This window comes from Globicephala melas, chromosome 3 (assembly GCF_963455315.2).
Source record: "Globicephala melas chromosome 3, mGloMel1.2, whole genome shotgun sequence".
Classification (NCBI taxonomy): Eukaryota; Metazoa; Chordata; class Mammalia; order Artiodactyla; family Delphinidae; genus Globicephala; species Globicephala melas.
Window position 1 is genome coordinate 121,775,566 of NC_083316.1, and position 19,576 is coordinate 121,795,141.

General features: G+C 42.1%; 1 protein-coding gene and 1 pseudogene across 1 annotated transcript in view; one reads left to right on the forward strand and one right to left on the reverse strand.

Moving 5' to 3' along the window:
* Positions 1–19,576, reverse strand: part of PRELID2 (PRELI domain containing 2) — a 703,347-nt gene that overhangs the window by 576,943 nt on the left and 106,828 nt on the right. The gene's annotated exons all lie outside the window — the stretch shown is intronic.
* LOC115844231 (ubiquitin carboxyl-terminal hydrolase 25 pseudogene) lies at positions 612–5,229 on the forward strand (annotated as a pseudogene).

Sequence of the window (19,576 nt, forward strand, 5' to 3'; positions counted from 1 at the left end):
CAGAACCAACAGACCTGTATCCAAATCCTTCACACATTGGCTATGTGACCTCGGGCAACTTACCTGATGTATCTGAGTCTTACTTTACTAATACCATGTGTTCTAAAAATATTAACTTACATTCCTATAGCCTGTTTGACTGATATTCTGCTGGCTTTCATAAGCAGGACAGTAGCCATTATAAAATATTAAATGTTATTTAGTTTTAATAAATAGGCACTGCCTTGAGCTCTCCAAGGAAACCCTTTCCCACTATCCCCAGCAGTAAAAGTGTTAGTAACTGGCACATCCACCACCTCTAGGTTCCCACAGCTGCTATTCTTTATGACTGGTTGATGCACAAGACAGTCAATGTGCCCAATATATCTGTACTTGCCCCCCACCATAGATTCTCCAAGTAATCCCCAAGGGCTAGCCCTACTGTCTCCAGGCACTCCTCCAGGCCCTGGGAATCCCTGGCCATCCTGATACCCACATATAAGAGCAGCCAATTCACTATGCTCCCATATGCCAGGATCTGTTCCACCTGCCAGAGTGTGTTCTGATCTGGCAGAAGTTGGGTGGGGGATGCCTTTGGTGGCATTCCTTATACCCACGTGGGCAAGCCCTCCATGCCCATCTGGACCACAGAGGCTGTGACTGCCCACCTTGGTCCGGCACTCCCTAGAATCATCTCTGTGTGGCCACTTGTGGAAAATGAAGCCACCGTGAGCCAGGCTCTGACAGAACCAGAGAAAGATGGGGATGGCAGACGGTCAGGCCAGAAGACAGTAAGAGCCACTAAAGAAGAGGAGAGTACTTTTTGTAGTAATTTATTTTAATTTTTATAATTACTATGATTTTCCTCATTTCACAGGTAAGGAAACTGAGGAATGAAGAGGCCATTTAAAACGTCAGTGACAGCAGGTGTGTACTTAACCTTCACACTCACCACCTCTCATTTGACCGGAAGTATAGTTTCAACTTAATTAAAAATGACATTCCAGGGACTTCCCTGGTGGTCCAGTGAAGAATCTGCCTTACAATGCAGGAGATGAGGGTTCGATCCCTGGTCAGGGAACTGAGATCCCACATGCCACAGCGGCAGCTAAGCCTGCGCGCCACAACTACAGAGCCCACACACTCTGGAACTCGTGCACCATAACTACAGAGCCCATGCGACCTGGAGCCTGCACACCACAACTGGAGAAGAGAAAACCCACATGCCACAACTAGAAAGAAGCCCACGCACCACGACGAAGAGCCCACATGCCGCAACGAAGGATCCCACATGCCTCAACTAAGACCCTGTGTGCCACAACTAAGACCTGACACTGCCAAAAATAAATAGTCTAAAAAAAAAAGTGACATTCCAGTAAATTATTTTCATGGCTTAGTTGATGGGACAGAATTTGACCATATAAAAATCTTTGGCAACATTATAAAATCTAGGAAAAATTTTAACATAATTGCTTAGTTCAACAGAAGCTGAAAAAGTTCTTAGCACCATGAAAAACATTACTGATTTTTAAGAAAATCTCCATTTTTTTTAAACATCTTTATGGGAGTATAATTGCTTTACAATGGTTTCTGCTTTATAACAAAGTGAATCAGTTATACATATGTTCCCATATCTCTTCCCTTTTGCATCTCCCTCCCTCCCACCCTCCCTATCCCACCCCTCTAGGTGGTCACAAACCACCGAGCTGATCTCCCTGTGCTATGCCGCTGCTTCCCACTAGCTATCTGTTTTACGTTTGGTAGTGTATATATGTCCATGCCTCTCTCTCACTTTGTCACAGCTTACGCTTCCCCCTCCCTATATCCTCAAGTCCATTCTCTAGTAGGTCTGTGTCTTTATTCCCGTCTTACCCCTAGGTTCTTCATGACTTTTTTTTTTCTTAGATTCCATATATATGTGTTAGCATACGGTATTTGTTTTTTCTCTTTCTGACTTACTTCACTCTGTATGACAGACTCTAGGTCCATCCACCTCACTACAAATAACTCAATTTCGGTTGCGGGGAGGGGAGGGGAGGAGAGGGAGTCGCGGCGGGAGGAGGAGGACAGCGCCATTCCAGCAGCTCCCTCTGTCCCTTCTCCCTTCCCCGCAGTGGCCCGCGAGCGGCCAGCGAAGGAGCGAGCGCGTGACGCGTCCGGGTTTGCTCGCGTCCTCCCGCGCCGAGCGTCCGCCGCCCGCTCATGGCCCGGGCCGCGCGGAGTCGTGGGGCCGCCGCCTTGGCTCTCGCTGTGCGCCTCGCCGCCATCGCCTTCGCGCCTGGCTGGCGGGGACGCTGTCCTCCCCGGTCGTCCGCGCCGCTCCCTGGAGCTCGGCGGAGCGTGGCAGTCAGTGCCGGCGGAGGCTCGAGGAGCCCGACGCCGCCGCCGGTATCGCCGCCGGCGCTGCGGGGGCCATGACCGTGGAGCAGTGCTGCAGCAGAGCGCGGCGCAGAAGCACCAGCAGACGTTTTTGAACCAGCTGAGAGAAATTACTGGGATTAATGATGCCCAGATATTACAGCAAGCCTTGAAGGATAGTAACGGAAACTTGGAACTATCAGTGGCTCTCCTTACTACGAAGAATGCCAAGACCCCTCAGCAGGAGGAGACAACTTACGACCAAACAGCGCTACCTGGCAATGATAGATACATCAGTGTGGGAAGCCAAGCAGATACTTATGTGATTGATCTCACTGGAGATGATAAAGATGATCTTAAGAGAGCAATTACCTTGAGTTTGGCAGAATCAAACAGGGCATTCAGGGAGACTGGAATAACTGATGAGGAGCAAGCCATTAACAGAGTTCTTGAAGCCAGCATAGCAGAAAATAAAGCATGTTTGAAGAGGACACCTACTGAAGTTTGGAGAGATTCTCGAAACCCTCATGATAGAAAAAGGCAGGACAAAGCTCCTGTTGGACTAAAGAATGTTGGCAATTTGGTTGCTGGTTTAGTGCTGTTATTCAGTCATTATTCAGTCTTTTGGAACTTAGAAGACTAGTTCTGAATTACAAGCCTCCATCAAATGTTCAAGATTTACCCCCAAACCAAAAGGAGCATCGGAATTTGCCTTTTATGCGTGAGCTTCGGTATCTAGTTGCACTGCTTGTTGGTACTAAAAGGAAATACGTTGATCCATCAAGAGCAGTTGAGATTCTTAAGGATGCTTTCAAATCAAATGCCTCCCAGCAGCAAGACGTGAGTGAGTTTACACACAAATTATTAGATTGGTTAGAAGATGCCTTCCAAATGAAAGCTGAAGAGGAGACGGATGAAGGGAAGCCAAAGAACCCCATGGTAGAGTTGTTCTATGGGAGATTCCTAGCCGTGGGAGTGCTTGAAGGTAAAAAATTTGAAAATACTGAAATGTTTGGTCAGTACCCACTTCAGGTCAATGGATTCAAAGACCTACATGAGTGCCTAGAAGCTGCCATGATTGAAGGAGAAACTGAGTCTTTACATTCAGAAAATTCAGGGAAGTCTGGCCAAGAGCATTGGTTTACTGAACTACCACCTGTGTTAATGTTTGAATTGTCAAGATTTGAATTTAATCAGCCATTGGGAAGACCAGAAAAAATTCACAACAAATTGGAATTTCCTCAAGTTTTATATCTGGACAGATAACATGCATAGAAACAGAGAAATAACAAGAATTAAGAGGGAAGAGATCAAGAGACTAAAAGATTACCTCACAGTATTACAACAGAGACTTGAAAGGTATTTAAGTTATGGTTCGGGTCCCAAACGATTCCCCTTGGTGGATGTATGCATTGGAATTTGCCTCAAGTAAACCTGTTTGCACTTCTCCTGTTGATGATATTGATGCTAGTTCCCCATCTAGTGGTTCTGTACCATCACAGACATTACCAAGCACAACAGACCAGCCAGGAGCTCCTTCTTTAGAACTGCCAAGCACAACACCTGCATCAATAGCTGCCCCTTCATCGAGATCAGTAATACACAAACCATTCACTCAGACTCGGATACCTCCAGATTTGCCCATGCATCCAGCACCAAGGCACATAACAGAAGAGGAACTCTCTGTGCTAGAAAGCTGTTTACATGGCTGGAGGACAGAAATAGAAAATGACACCAGAGATTTGCAGGAAAGCATATCTAGAATCCATTGCACAATAGAACTAATGTACTCTGACAAATCTATGATACGAGTTCCTTATCGCTTACATGCTGTTTTGGTTCATGAAGACCAAGCTAATGCCGGGCGCTACTGGGCATACATTTTTGATCATCGTGAAAACAGGTGGATGAAGTACAATGATATTGCTGTAACAAAATCATCATGGGAAGAGCTAGTGAGGGACTCTTTTGGTGGTTATAGAAATGCCAGTGCATACTGTTTAAGGTACATAAATGATAAGCCACAATTCTTAATACAAGAGGAGTTTAATAAAGAAACTTGGGCAGGGCCTTGTTGGAATAGAAACACTACCACCAGACTTAAGAGATTTTGTTGAGGAAGACAACCAGCGATTTGAGAAAGAACTGGAAGAATGGGATGCACAGCTTGCCCAGAAAGCTTTGCAGGAAAAACTTTCAGCATCTCAGAAATTGAGAGAGTCAGAGTCTTCTGCGACAACAGCACAAGCAGGAGAACCAGAATATCTAGAGCGGCCATCAAGAAGTGATTTCTCAAAGCACTTGAAAGAAGAAACTATTCGAATAATTACCAAGGCATCACATGAGCATGAAGATAAAAGTCCTGAAACAGTTTTACAGTCGGCAATTAAGTTGGAATATTCAAGGTTGGTTAAATTGGCCCAAGAAGACACCCCACCAGAAACAGACTATCGTTTACATCATGTAGTAGTCTACTTTATCCAGAATCAGGCTCCAAAGAAAATCACTGAGAAAACATTGCTAGAACAATTTGGAGATAGAAATTTGAGTTTTGATGAAAGCTGTCACAACATAATGAAAGTTGCTCAAGCCAAAATTGACATGATAAAACCTGAAGAAGTAAACTTGGAGGAGTATGAGGAATGGCATCAGGATTATAGAAAATTCAGGGAAACAACCATATATCTCATAATTGGGCTAGAAAATTTTCAAAGTGAAAGTTATATCCGTTCTCCCTTTATCTGTCCTTCCTTCCCTTCCTTTTTTATTATTTTATTTATTTTGCAGGAGATGGGGCTAGCCCTCAGCATCCCTCCCTGGGAGAATCAACACTCCCTTACTTCATGTGGTCCTGGCAGAATGCATCAGGACACATTCTATAACATTAATTAAGAAAGAAAAAGAGGGGGGGGAAAAAAACCCTAACAACCAGCCTCACATAATAAGACATTAAGAACTGTGAGATAACAATCTCACCAAATAAGAAGCCAAAAGGGAAAACAATTCAATAACATTAACGTCCTCTGTTCTTCAATGATCTAAGGAACCTTTCCCTAAAGCAATCTCATCCCCAGCAGACTTCCATTCTGCCTCTTGGCCAGAACTGAGCCACACACATCCTTCTAAGCCATGTACTTCCATAGGGGAAGGAATTGTCTCAGTGATGTAGATTCGTCATGACACTCCTGAGATTCCAGAGCCCCCCTAGTGAAACTTCATCAGCCCAAAGGCAGAAAAGATACCACTTAGGCTTAAGTTCTACATTCACTAGAAAAATTCATAAAGGTAGACCACAGGAAATACTGTCAAGTAAAGCAATCGTTCATCTCTCAACCCTGATAAATGTACACTAGCCACGCAAACAGGAAGCTGGGAACAAACTGGGAACTAGATTTGCCGTTCCTTTACTGGTGTGTGTAGCACCCACTGGCCATGAAGTAACAAGTGTGTTCAGCCTTTGGAAAATGCCAAATAACCAAGCAAACATCATCTATTCAGAGCAGACAATTGGTGGCACTACTTATATTTGTTAGGAATTTTTTAATGCCAAGTGATTTTAAACTCAGCTCAAATGGCTTAAGCAACCCACTCAGCATGACTTTCAGTGAAATTTGTTGATTTAGCAGCTCAGACATCATCATCTCTTAGCTCTGCCTCCCATGGGGTCAGCCTTATCATCAGACTCCAGATGGCAGACACACCCCACATATACACAACAGCTTAAACGTTACTCTTACGGCAAAATGGCTGCTTCAATTCCAGGTCCCACATCCTTATCCTAAATTATCTATGGCAAAGAAAATACCAGTTCCCATAGCACATACCCTGGTCCTGGGACCTTTCTTTGTCCTAAAATGAGTCAACTGACTAAACCCAAATTAATAACTGTAACCAGGGGAAAGACTACACACGTTGGCGTGGACCCATCAGAGCCTACTTTTTGAACTGTGTGTGGGATCAGTCCCACCCCAAAACCACACAGAAAGGGGATATGATCAGGGCATATCAGAGGGAGAAGGGGAGGAGAGAGGAATGGTTATTCGAGTGACAAACAACAAATTTCCACCACACCTGTCCTCCACACCTGAGTTCCTCTAGATAAAGAAATTCTTCCAGCAAGTCCACAGTTTCCAGAGCTATTCCAGAACTACATTTTACAAAACCACATGTCTCATTTTACTCCTTCAACTTAAGAGAAAAAAAATCCATAAAATCACAGCATATTTTATTCAACAAGTGCCCCAGAATCAGAGTCATGGTACCTGGGGTGTCCTCCTGGGTTGGCACAGGAGTGGGTTTTGTAGCATCAGCCATCACTGACGAAACACCATGTCACAGCCGTTTCGGTATGCATGTTCACTGGGCTGCAACCACTGCTAATCAAGCTTGGAGATTTAGTTACTGGCATCAGACACAGGGATGCGAGACAAAAGCCAGGCTAAGGGACAATATCCACAGATTGGCATGTGGATCATTTTCACTCAATTTCCCTCCGTGGATGGATCAAAGTACTCTAAGCACAGCAATCAACCAGGAGAAAATTCCAAAACCTGCATCTGTCCATCCAGCTCCCAGCCTGGAGACAAAGTAAAAGACACCAAGGGAATTCCCAGCTTCCAGTAATATATAAAGCAACGAGATGAAAATGAGTGAACCACCATCTGCAGCCAAATAGAAAGTTACTGTTGTAACATCCCAAGTGCAAGGCAGTTAACCAACAGCAGTCTGCTGTACTCAAAACACGCCTGGGATTGGAGTTTGTAGACTTATATTTTACCAATTATTTTGCTACTTGGGTAATTCACTTGGTGTCTCTGAGACTCAATTTCCTCCTCTGTAAAATGGGAGCAATTTAATGAAGCTGATACATTTTGAAGTAGCTGTGTAATTCACAATTACCCCACCGAACTCTCCCCGATTTATAGAGGTGCCATTTTGTAAATGCTTCCCCAGCAGCTGTTTTCTATGAAAGTTACAGGTGATCGGACCAGGAGTAAAATCTGGCCAATACTGGGCCAAATACATTACTCTTCCTCATAATATTTAGAATTGGGCCCAAAAGGGAACGATTAAACTCCTTCAGAGTGGTGGGGCCAGTAATGCGGAACCTCATACTATTAGTAACCAGAGTCCACTTGTACTGACCAGCAGAGGAAGACGATCTATGCAAAAAGATTAAAAAGTAGACACACAAAGGGGCTGAGAGGGGACCATGAGACTACTTTCCAGGCCCTTCCAGCTATAGTCCTGCTCAAGAGTTCCATGGCAAATCCCATAATCTTAAATCAATCCTCCTAAATCTCCTTTTCTTGTTTAAGACATTTAAGTTGGTTTCTATTACTTGCAAGAAAATTATTTTAATGAACTCATAATGTCTATCTCACTGGGTGGCTGTGAGAATTAAATGAGATAATAATGCTTTGTAAATGGAAGGTACTTACAAAAACTGGTAAGGACAATAAATATAGTGACTGACAAAGACATAGACCTGGACAAGTGTCCTGTTTTGCTAATGAAAAACAAATTATTTTGGAGAGAGGAATTTCTTGATATGGAAGGATGTTTAAGATGTATCATTACTCAATACTCTGTAATAACCTATATGGGAAAAGAATCTGAAAAAGAATAGATATATGTATACATATAACTAAGTCACTTTGCTGTACACGTGGAACTAACACAACATTGTAAATCAAATATACTTCAATATAACATTTTTTTAAATAAAATAAAATAAAAAGATGTATCAGTAAGCAGGTGATCAGGTTACCAACATAGACATTATTTATATCAGAGGTTGGCAAAATTTTAGGGTAAAGGGGCAGACAGTAACTACTTTATGCTTTGGGGGCTGTACAATTCCTGTCACTACACTACTGTTACATCTAGGAAGCAGCCATAAATAGTATGCAAACAACTGTGTCGAAAAAAATTTTTTCATGCATGCTGAAATGTGAATTTCATATAACTTCACATGTCACGAAATAATATTCTGTTGACTTTTTTCAACCATTAAAAAATAAAGTGTAAAATATATTCTTTGTGCACTGTACATACACAAAAACACACACGACTTTGAAAGTCCTACTTCAATAAAAACAAAAATAAACAAATGGGACCTAATTAAACGCAAAAGCTCTTGCACATCAAAGGAAACAGTAAACAAAACGAAAAGACAACCCTCAGAATGGGAGAAAGTATTTGTGAATGATGTGACCAACAAGAGATTAGTCTCCAAAATTTACAAACAGCTCATGCAGCTCAATATCAAAAAAACAACCCAAACAAAAAATGGGCAGAAGACTTAGACATTTCTCCAAAGATGACATACAAATGGCCAAGAGGGACATGAAAAGATGCTCAACATCACTAATTATTACAGAAATGCAAATCAAAACTAAAGTGAGATATCACCTCACACCAGTTAGCATAGCCGTCATCAAAAAGTCTACAAACACGGCTTCCAGGAAGATGGCGGAAGCATAAGATGGGGAGATCACCTTCCTCCCCACAGATACACCAGAAATACATCTACACGTGGAACAACTCCTACAGAACACCTACTGAACGCTGGCAGAAGACCTCAGACCTCCCAAAAGGCAATAAACCCCCCACGTACCTGGCTAGGCAAAAGAAAAAAGAAAAAACAGAGACAAAAGAATAGGGACGGGACCTTCACCAGTGCGAGGGAGCTGTGAAGGAGGAAAGGTTTCCACACACTAGGAAGCCCCTTCGCAGGCGGAGACTGCGGGTGGCGGCGGGGGAAGCTTCGGAGCCATGGAGGAGAGCACAGCAACAGGGGTGCGGGGGGCAAAGCGGAGAGATTCCCACACAGAGGATCAGTGCCGACCAGCACTCACCAGCCCGAGAGGCTTGTCTGCTCACCTGCCGGGGCAGGCAGGGCTGGAAGCTGAGGCTTGGGCTTCGGTTGGAGAGCAGGGAGAGGACTGGGGTTGGCGGCGTGAACACAGCCTGCAGGGGGTTAGTGTGCCACTGCTGGCCGGGAGGGAGTCCAGGGAAAAGTCTGGAACTGCCGAAGAGGCAAGAGACTTTTTCTTCCCTCTTTGTTTCCTGGTGCGCGAGGAGAGGGGATTAAGAACGCTGTTTAAAGGAGCTCCAGAGACTGGCACGAGCCGCAGCTAAAAGCGCGGACCCCAGAGACAGGCATGAGACACTAAGGCTGCTGCTGCCGCCAACAAGAAGCCTGTGTACGACCACAGGTCACTATCCACATCTCCCCTCCCGGGAGCCTGTGCAGCCCGCCACTGCCATGGTCCCGGGATCCAGGGACAACTCCCCCGGGAGAACACACGGCACGCCTCAGGCTGGTGCAACGTCACGCCGGCCTCTGCCACCACAGGCTCGCCCCACACTCCGTGCCCCTCCCTCCCCCCGGCCTGAGTGAGCCAGAGCCCCCGAATCAGCGTCTCCTTTAACTCCATCCTGTCTGAGCGAAGAACAGACGCCCTCTGGCGACCGAAAAGCAGAGGCGGGGCCAAATCCAAAGCTGAGCCCAGGGAGCTGTGAGAACAAAGAAGAGAAAGGGAAATCTCTCCCAGCTGCCTCAGAAGCAGCAGATTAAATCTCCACAATCAACTTGATGTACGCTGCATCTGTGGAATACATGAATAGACAACGAATCATCCCAAATTAAGGAGGTGGACTTTGAGAGCAAGATTTATGATTTTTTCCCCTTTTCCTCTTTTTGTGAGTGTGTATGTGTATGCTTCTGTGTGAGATTTTGTCTATATAGCTTTGCTTCCACCATTTGTCCTACGTTTCTATCCGTCCGTTTTTTTTCTCTTAATAATTATTTTTCTATTTTAATAACTTTATATTTTATCTTACTTTATTTTATTTTACTTTATCTTCTTTCTTTCTTTTTTTCTTCTGTCCTCCCTCCCTCCGTCCTTCCTTTCTTTCTACTTCTACTAATTCTTTCTTTCTACTTTTTCTCCCTTTTATATTGAGACATGTGGATGAAAGGCTCTTGGTGCTCCAGCCAGGAGTCAGTGCTGTGCCTCTGAGGAGGGAGAGCCAACTTCAGGACACTGGTCCACAAGAGACCTCCCAGCTCCACGTAATATCAAATGGTGAAAATCTCCCAGAGATCTCCATCTCAACACCAGCACCCAGCTTCACTCAACGACCAGCAAGCTACAGTGCTGGACATCCTATGCCAAACAACTAGCAAGACAGGAACAAAACCCCAACCATTAGCAGAGAGGCTGCCTAAAATCACAGTAAGTCCACAGACACCCCAAAACACACCACCAGACGTGGACCTGCCCACCAGAAAGACAAGATCCAGCCTCATCCACCAAAAACAAGCACTAGTCCCCTCCACCAGGAAGCCTACACAACCCACTGAACCAACTTTAGCCACTGGGGACAGACACAAAAAACAATGGGAGCTACGAACCTGCAGCCTGAAAAAAGGAGACGACAAACACAGTAAGATAAGCAAAATGAGAAGACAGAAAAACACACAGCAGATGAAGGAGCAAGATAAAAACCCACCAGACCTAACAAATGAAGAGGAAATAGGCAGTCCACCTGAAAAAGAATTCAGAATAATGATAGTAAAGATGATCCAAATTCTTGGAAATAGAATAGACAAAATGCAAGAAACATTTAACAAGGACCTAAAAGAACTAAAGGTGAAACAAACAACAATGAACAACACAATAAATGAAAAGAAAAATACTCTAGAAGGGATCAATAGCAGAATAACTGAGGCAGAAGACAGATAAGTGACCTGGAGGATAAAAGAGGGAAAATAACTACTGCACAGCAGAATAAAGAAAAAAGAATGAAAAGAACTGAGGACAGTTTCAGAGACATCTGGGACAACATTAAACGCACGAACATTAGAATTATAGGGGTCCCAGAAGAAGAAGAGAAAAAGAAAGGGACTAAGAAAATATTTGAAGAGATTATAGTTGAAAACTTCCCTAATATGGGAAAGGAAATAGTTAAGTCCAGGAAGCACAGAGAGTCCCATACAGGATAAATCCAAGAAGAAATACACCAAGACACATATTAATCAAGCTGTGAAAAATTAAATACAAAGAAAACATATTAAAAGCAGCAAGGGAAAAACAACAAATAACACACAAGGGAATCCCCATAAGGTTAACAGCTGATCTTTCAGCAGAAACTCTGCAAGCCACAAGGGACTGGCAGGACATATTTAAAGTGATGAAGGAGAAAAAACTGCAACCAAGATTACTCTAGCCAGCAAGGATCTCATTCAGATTTGATGGAGAAATTAAAACCTTTACAGACAAGCAAAAGCTGAGAGAGTTCACCACCACCAAACCACCTCTACAACAACTGCTAAAGGAACTTCTCCAGGCAAGAAGCACAAGAGAAGGAAAAGACCTACAATAACGAACACAAAACAATTAAGAAAATGGGAATAGGACCATACGTATCGATGATTACCTTAAATGTAAATGGACTAAATGCTCCCACCAAAAGACACAGATTGGCTGAATGGATACAAAAACAAGACCCATATATCTGCTGTGTACAATAGACCCACTTCAGACCTAGAGACAGATACAGAGTGAAAGTAAGGGGATGGAAAAAGATATTTCATGCAAATGGAAATCAAAAGAAAGCTGGAGTAGCAATTTTCATATCAGACAAAATAGACTTAAAAGTAAAGACTATTAGAAGAGACAAAGAAGGACACTACATAATGATCAAGGGATCGATCCAAGAAGATATAACAATTGTAAATATTTATGCACCCAACACAGGAGCACCTCAATACATAAGGCAAATACTAACAGCCATAAAAGGGGAAACTGACAGTAACATATTCATAGTAGGGGACTTTAACACCCCACTTTCACCCATGGACAGATCATCCAAAATGAAAATAAATAAGGAAACACAAGCTTTAAATGATATATTAAACAAGATGGACTTAATTGATATTTATAGGACATTCCATCCAAAAACGACAGAATACACTTTCTTCTCAAGTGCTCATGGAACATTCTCCAGGACAGATCATATCTTGGGTCACAAATCAAGCCTTGGTAAATTTAAGAAAACTGAGATCATATCATATGAAGTATCCTTTCCGACCACACACTATGACACTAGATATCAATCACAGGAAAAGATCTGTAAAAAATACAAACACATGGAGGCTAAACAATACACTACCTAATAACCAAGAGATCACTGCAGAAATCCAAGAGGAAATCAAAAAATACCTAGAAACAAATGACAATGAAAACACGACGACCCAAAACCTATGGGATGCAGCAAAGGCATTTCTAAGAGGGAAGTTTATAGCAATACAATCCTACCTTAAGAAACAAGAAACATCTCAAATAAACAACCTAACTTTATACCTAAAGCAATTAGAGAAAGAAGAACAAAAAAACCCAAAGTTAGCAGAAAGAAGAAATCATAAAGATCACACCAGAAATAAATGAAAAAGAAATGAAGGAAACGAGAGCAAACATCAATAAAACTAAAATCTGGTTCTTTAAGAAGATAAACAAAATTGATAAACCATTAGCCTGACTCATCAAGAAAAAAAGGGAGAAGACTCAAATCAATAGAATTAGAAATGAAAAAGGAGAAGTAACAGCTGACACTGCAGAAATACAAAGGATCGTGAACGATTACTACAAGCAACTATATTCCAATAAAATGGACAGCCTGGAAGAAATGGACAAATTCTTAAAAAGTACAACCTTCCAAGACTGAACCAGGAAGAAATAGAAAATATAAACAGACCAATCACAAGCACTGAAATTGAAACTGTGATTAAAAACCTTCCAACAAACAAAACCCCAGGAACTGATGGCTTCACAAGCGAATTCTATCAAACATTTAGAGAAGAGCTAACACCTATCCTTCTCAAACTCTTCCAAAATATAGCAGAGGGAGGAACACTCCCAAACTCATTCTATGAGGCCACCATCAGCGTGATACCAAAACCAGACAAAGATGTCACAAAGAAAGAAAACTACAGGCCAATATCACTGACGAACATAGATGCAAAACTCGTCAACAAGATACTAGCAAACAGAATCCAACAGCACATTAAAAGGATCGTACACCATGATCAAGTGGGGTTTATCCCAGGAATGCAAGGATTCTTCAATATATGCAGATCAATCAATGTGATACACCATATTAACAAACTGAAGAATAAAAACCACATGATCATCTCAGTAGATACAGAAAAAGCTGTGGACAAAATTCAACACCCATTTATGATAAAAACCCTCCAGAAAGTAGGGATAGAGAGAACTTTCTTCAACATAATACAGGCCATATATGACAAACCCACAGCCAACATCGTCCTCAATGGTGAAAAACTGAAACCATTTCCACTAACATCAGGAACAGGACAAGGTTGCCCACTCTCACCACTACTATTTAACATTGTTTTGGAAGTTTTAGCCACAGCAATCAGAGAAGAAAAAGAAATAAAAGGAATCCAAATCAGAAAAGAAGAAGTAAAGCTGTCACTGTTCACAGATGACAAGATACTATACATAGAAAATCCTAAAGATGCTACCAAAAAACTACTAGAGCTAATCAATGAATTTGGTAAAGTAGCAGGATACAAAATTAATGCATGTAAATCTCTTGCATTCCTATACATTAATGATGAAAAATCTGAAAGAGAAATTAAGAAAACACTCCCATTTACCACTGTAACAAAAAGAATAAAATATCTAGGAATAAACCTACCTAAGGAGACAAAAGACCTGTATACAGAAAACAATAAGACACTGATGAAAGAAATTAAAGATGATACAAATAGATGGAGAGATATACCATGTTCTTGGATTGGAAGAATCAACATTGTGAAAATGACTCTACTACCCAAAGCAATCTACAGATTCAATGCAATCCCTATCAAACTAGCAATGGCATTTTTCACAGAACTAGAACAAAAAATTTCACAATTTGTATGGAAACACAAAAGACCCCGAATAGTCAAAGCAATCTTGAGAACGAAAAATGGAGCTGGAGGAGTCAGGCTCCCTGACTTCAGACTATACTACAAAGCTACAGTAATCAAGACAGTATGGTAATGGCACAAAAACAGAAAGATAGATCAACGGAACAGGATAGAAAGCCCAGAGATAAACGCACACACATATGGTCACCTTATCTTTGATAAAGGAGGCAGGAATGTACAGTGGAGAAAGGACAGCCTCTTCAATGAGTGGTGCTGGGAAAACTGGACAGGTACATGTAAAAGTATGAGATTAGATCACTCCCTAACACCATACACAAAAATAAGCTCAAAATGGATTAAAGACCTAAATGTAAGGCCAGAAACTATCAAACTCTTAGAGGAAAATATAGGCAGGACACTCTATGACATAAATCACAGCAAGATCCTTTTTGACCCACTTCCTAGACAAATGGAAATAAAAAGAAAAATAAACAAATAGGACCTAATGAAACTTCAAAGCTTTTGCACAGCAAAGGAAACCATAAACAAGACAAAAAGACAACCCTCAGAATGGGAAAAAATATTTGCAAATGAAGCAACTGACAAAGAATTAATCTCCAAAATTTACAAGCAGCTCATGCAGCTTAATACCAAAACAACAAACAACCCAATCCAAAAATGGGCAGAAGACCTAAATAGACATTTCTCCAAAGATATACAGACTGCCAACAAACACATGAAAGAATGCTCAAAATCACGAATTATTAGAGAAATGCAAATCAAAACTACAATGAGATATCATCTCACACCAGTCAGAATGGCCATCATCAGAAAATCTAGAAGCAATAAATGCTGGAGAGGGTGTGGAGAAAAGGGAACCCTCTTGCACTGTTGGTGGGAATGTAAATTGGTACAGCCACTATGGAGAACAGTATGGAGGTTCCTTAAAAAACTACAAATAGAACTACCATATGACCCAGCAATCCCACTACTGGGCATATACCCTGAGAAAACTGTAATTCAAAAAGAGTCATGTACCAAAATGTTCATTGTAGTCTATTTACAATATCCCAGAGATGGAAACAACCTAAGTGTCCATCATCGGATGAATGGATAAAGAAGATGTGGCACATATATACAATGGAATATTACTCAGCCATTAAGAGAAACGAAATTGAGCTATTTGTAATGAGATGGATAGATCTAGAGTCTGTCATACAGAGTGAAGTAAGTCAGAAAGAGAGAGAGAAATACCGTATGCTAACACATATATATGGAATTTAAGGGGAAAAAATGTCATGAAGAACCTAGGGGTAAGACAGGAATAAAGACACAGACCTACTAGAGAATGGACTTGAGGATATGGGGAGGGGGAAGGGTAAGCTGTGACAAAGTGAGAGAGAGGCACGGACATATATCCACTACCAAACGTAAAATAGATAGCTAGTGGGAAGCAGCCGCATAGCACAGGGAGATCATCTCGGTGCTTTGTGACCGCCTGGAGGGGTGGGAATAGAGAGGGTGGGAGGGAGGGAGACGCAAGAGAGAAGAGATATGGAAACATATGTGTATATATATAACTGATTCATTTAGTTGTAAAGCAGAAGGTAACACACCATTGTAAAGCAATTATACTCCTATAAAGATGTTAAAAAAAAAAGTCTACAAACAATAAAAGCTGGAGAGGGTGTAGAGTAAAGACAACCCTCTTAAACTGTTGGTGGGAATATAAATTAGTCCAGTTACCATGGAGAACAGTACGGAGGTTCCTTAAAAAACCAAAAATACGGCTTCCCTGGTGGCGCGGTGGTTGAGAGTCCGCCTGCCGACGCAGGGGACACGGGTTCGTGCCCCGGTCCAAGAAGATCCCACATGCCGCGGAGCGGCTAGGCCAGTGAGCCACGGCCACTGAGCCTGCGCGTCTGGAGCCTGTGGTCCGCAACTGGAGAGGCTACAACAGTAAGAGGCCTGCGTACCACAAAAAAAAAAAAAACTAAAAATAGAGGTTCCACATAATCCAGCAGTGCTACTCCTGGACATATATCCAGAGAAAACCATAATTCGAAAAGATACATGCACCCCAGTGTTCACTGCAGCACTATTTATAAGAGCTAGGACATGGCAGCAACCTGAATGTCCATCGACAGGGGAATGGATAAAGAAGATGCGGTACATATATACAATGGAATATTACCCAGCCATTAAAAAGAATTAATTAACGCCATTTGCAGCAACATAGATGGACCTGGAGATTATCATACTAAGTGAAATAAGTCAGACAGAGAAACACAAATATCATATGATAGCCCTTACATGCACAGTCTACAAAAAACCAAAATGATACAAATGAACTTATTTACAAAACAGGAACAGATACACAGACTTAGAGAACAAATTTATGGTTACCAGGAAGGAAGGAGTGGGGAGAGATAGATGGAGAGTTTGGGATTGACATGTACACACTGCTATATTTAAAACAGATAAACAACAAGAACTTACTGTATAGCACAGGGAGCTCTGCTCAGTATTGTGTAATAGCCTATATGGGAAAAGAATTTGAAAAAGAATAGATACATGTATATGTATAACTTAATCATTTTGCTGTACACCTGAATCTAACACATCATTGTTTTTTGTTTTTTGGGGGGTTTTTTTTTGGCTGTGTTAGGTCTTCACTGCTGCACATGGGCTTTCTCTAGTTGCGGCAAGTGGGGGCTCCTCTTCATTGAGGTGCACAGGCTTCTCATTGCAGTGGCTTGTCTTATTGCAGATCATGGGCTCTAGGCACACGGGCTTCAGTAGTTGCAGCACGCGGACCCTAGAGCACATGGGCTTCAGTAGTTGCGCCACACGGGCTCTAGGGCACTCGGGCTTCAGTAGTTGTGGCACGTGGGCTCAGCAGTTGTAGCTCGTGGGCTCTATGGCACAGGCTCAGTAGTTGTGGCACATGGGCTTAGTTGCTCCGCATCATGTGGGATCTTCCCGGACCAGGGCTCGAACCCGTGTCCCCTGCATTGGCAGGCGGATTCTTAACCACTGTGCCACAAGGGAAGTCCTAACACAACATTGTTAATCAACTATGCTCCAATATAAAATAAAAATTTAAAATAAAAGAAAGTACTACTTCAAGCTCTTAATAGAAAAAAATGTTAACAGAATTTATTTTAAAGTGTTGAGTTTCAGGATTACTTATTTTCTTCTTTGTGATCACCTATATTTTCTATTTTTCTAGGATGGTCATACATTACTTATAAAATTAGTTTTAATTAAAAAATTTGTAAATGGAAAACAGAGTCATAAGATATAGTTCATGAAACATAGGTAAAGAAGGAGGCATGAGAATGGCAGGATTGGAGGCCCCCTGGAGCCCTAGCACTCTCCCTGGGAGCTAGGCTGGATGCATGTCTCACCGTGAACCCTGACTACACTGCTGGGACAAAGCAGAGAATCCTGTCTGAAAGGAGCCTCCCACATCATCACAGAGTCACTTTACCAACCACACCAGCCTCAGCTATCCCGGCCTCCAGTTCTAGAAGTTATAGTAAGAACCCCACAGCCTCGAATCATAGTGGTTTCCAGAAGGAACAAAGCAAAAATTAATGGCATCACTCCTTCTTTTTGGTCCCAGATGACTGATAAGTAGTTGGTTTTGCTTATAGAAGGGAGCTCTAGGGACCATCCACCTAAACTCTCAGCCCGGCCTGAATGCCTCCACATAGCAACCCTTCCCAGTTCTCAACTAGCCTCTGCCAATATGAACATCAAATGTTCAGAGGAAGCCAACATCTGTGCTTCACCTCCTATGTGCCAGGCACTGGGCTAGTCGCTATTCAAAGAATGTGCTCCCTTCACCTAGAGCTGCAGGTCATGTTTTCTATGCCAGTGCTATTAGCCTTCTGTTTAATATATTTAACATAAAAGTAGCAAAAATAGTAATGTTGCTGTACTCCTGGTACCCACTATCTCATTTTAAATCTTCACTGTACCTGTGATGCATAATCACCCGTTGAGAAACTGAGGCTCAGAAAGGTGACCCTCAAGATCACCCAGCCAGTGACTGGCAAAGTCAGGATTCAATCACAGGACTGACTCCAAAGTGACCAAGCATATAAAGCATGTCCAGGGGCTTTGCATGCAGTTACTACTTGGAAACCTGTTGGAAATGCAGACTTTCAATCCCAACCCCCAGACCTGCTGATTCTGATTTTGCATTTTGACACAATCCCCAGGTGAGTCTTATTCCCCATAAAGTCACTGTCCTAAGAAATTTATTCTTAGGAAAAGAATAAATTCAAAGTAGAGATTCAAAGGAAAGGGAAGAAGGAAACAAGATGTATTATGCGTCCATCTGTGGGCCAGACACTGTGCCACTTTCATAAAATTCTTTTCCTTTTAATCACACAATGACCCTGATTTCATACCCATTATACTTATAGCTCAAGGAAATTAAATCACTTGCCCAACATCCTCAGCCAGTGCAGGGCAGAGCCAGATTTGACCCCAAGGACCCCAACTCTGCTCTATCTGCCTTTTTACTTTGTGTTGGGGTCTAAAGGGAGGTGAAGGACCATGTAGCCAACTTGCAAGAGGCTCGGTTAACCTTTGGGATTTGAGTTTACTGCTAATGTTGGAAAGAGGGTGATTTTCTAATAAGCTACTTTTAGGTAACAATATCCGCCAGAAATGAGGTTTTTTTTTTTAACTTCTGTTAAATTGGGATGTGTAGTTTCCTTACAAAATTTGTCACAAAAATGCTAAAATGGAAGCCTTTGGAATTGACAAGTTCCTCATCTCTAATAAAAGTGGAAGCAGAAATTAGTCTCAGGGCAACGCCTAAGCCCACTGTCAGAGAAATGGATGGCTGCTAATGAACACTGAGGAATGTTGCATCTTCTCAGAACAAAGAAAGACCAAACAGTTATTCACACCAAGTCAGAAAAAAAAAAAAATAGGACTTGAGGGATGTTTTAGATCAATTGTTGTCCCTGATTCAAAAGATAAGGGGTAACTAAAACTACACAGAAGGAACAGAAAAGGCTGCCACGGGACAGCAGAGGACAGAGTCCAGGAAAGACAGCCTACACACGCTACATCACCCCCACTCCCCACCATACATCCTGTCTTTTTTTTGCCTCTTTTTGTTCAAGGCTGTATGTATTCCTTTCACCTCAAAAAGTGCCTGGCACATAGTAAACACCCAATAAATGGCTGGTGAAAAAAATAAACGAATGAATGATATCAAGGAATGATTATTACATGTATCATATGTTGCCCCGGAAAATCTGAGGCATTCTC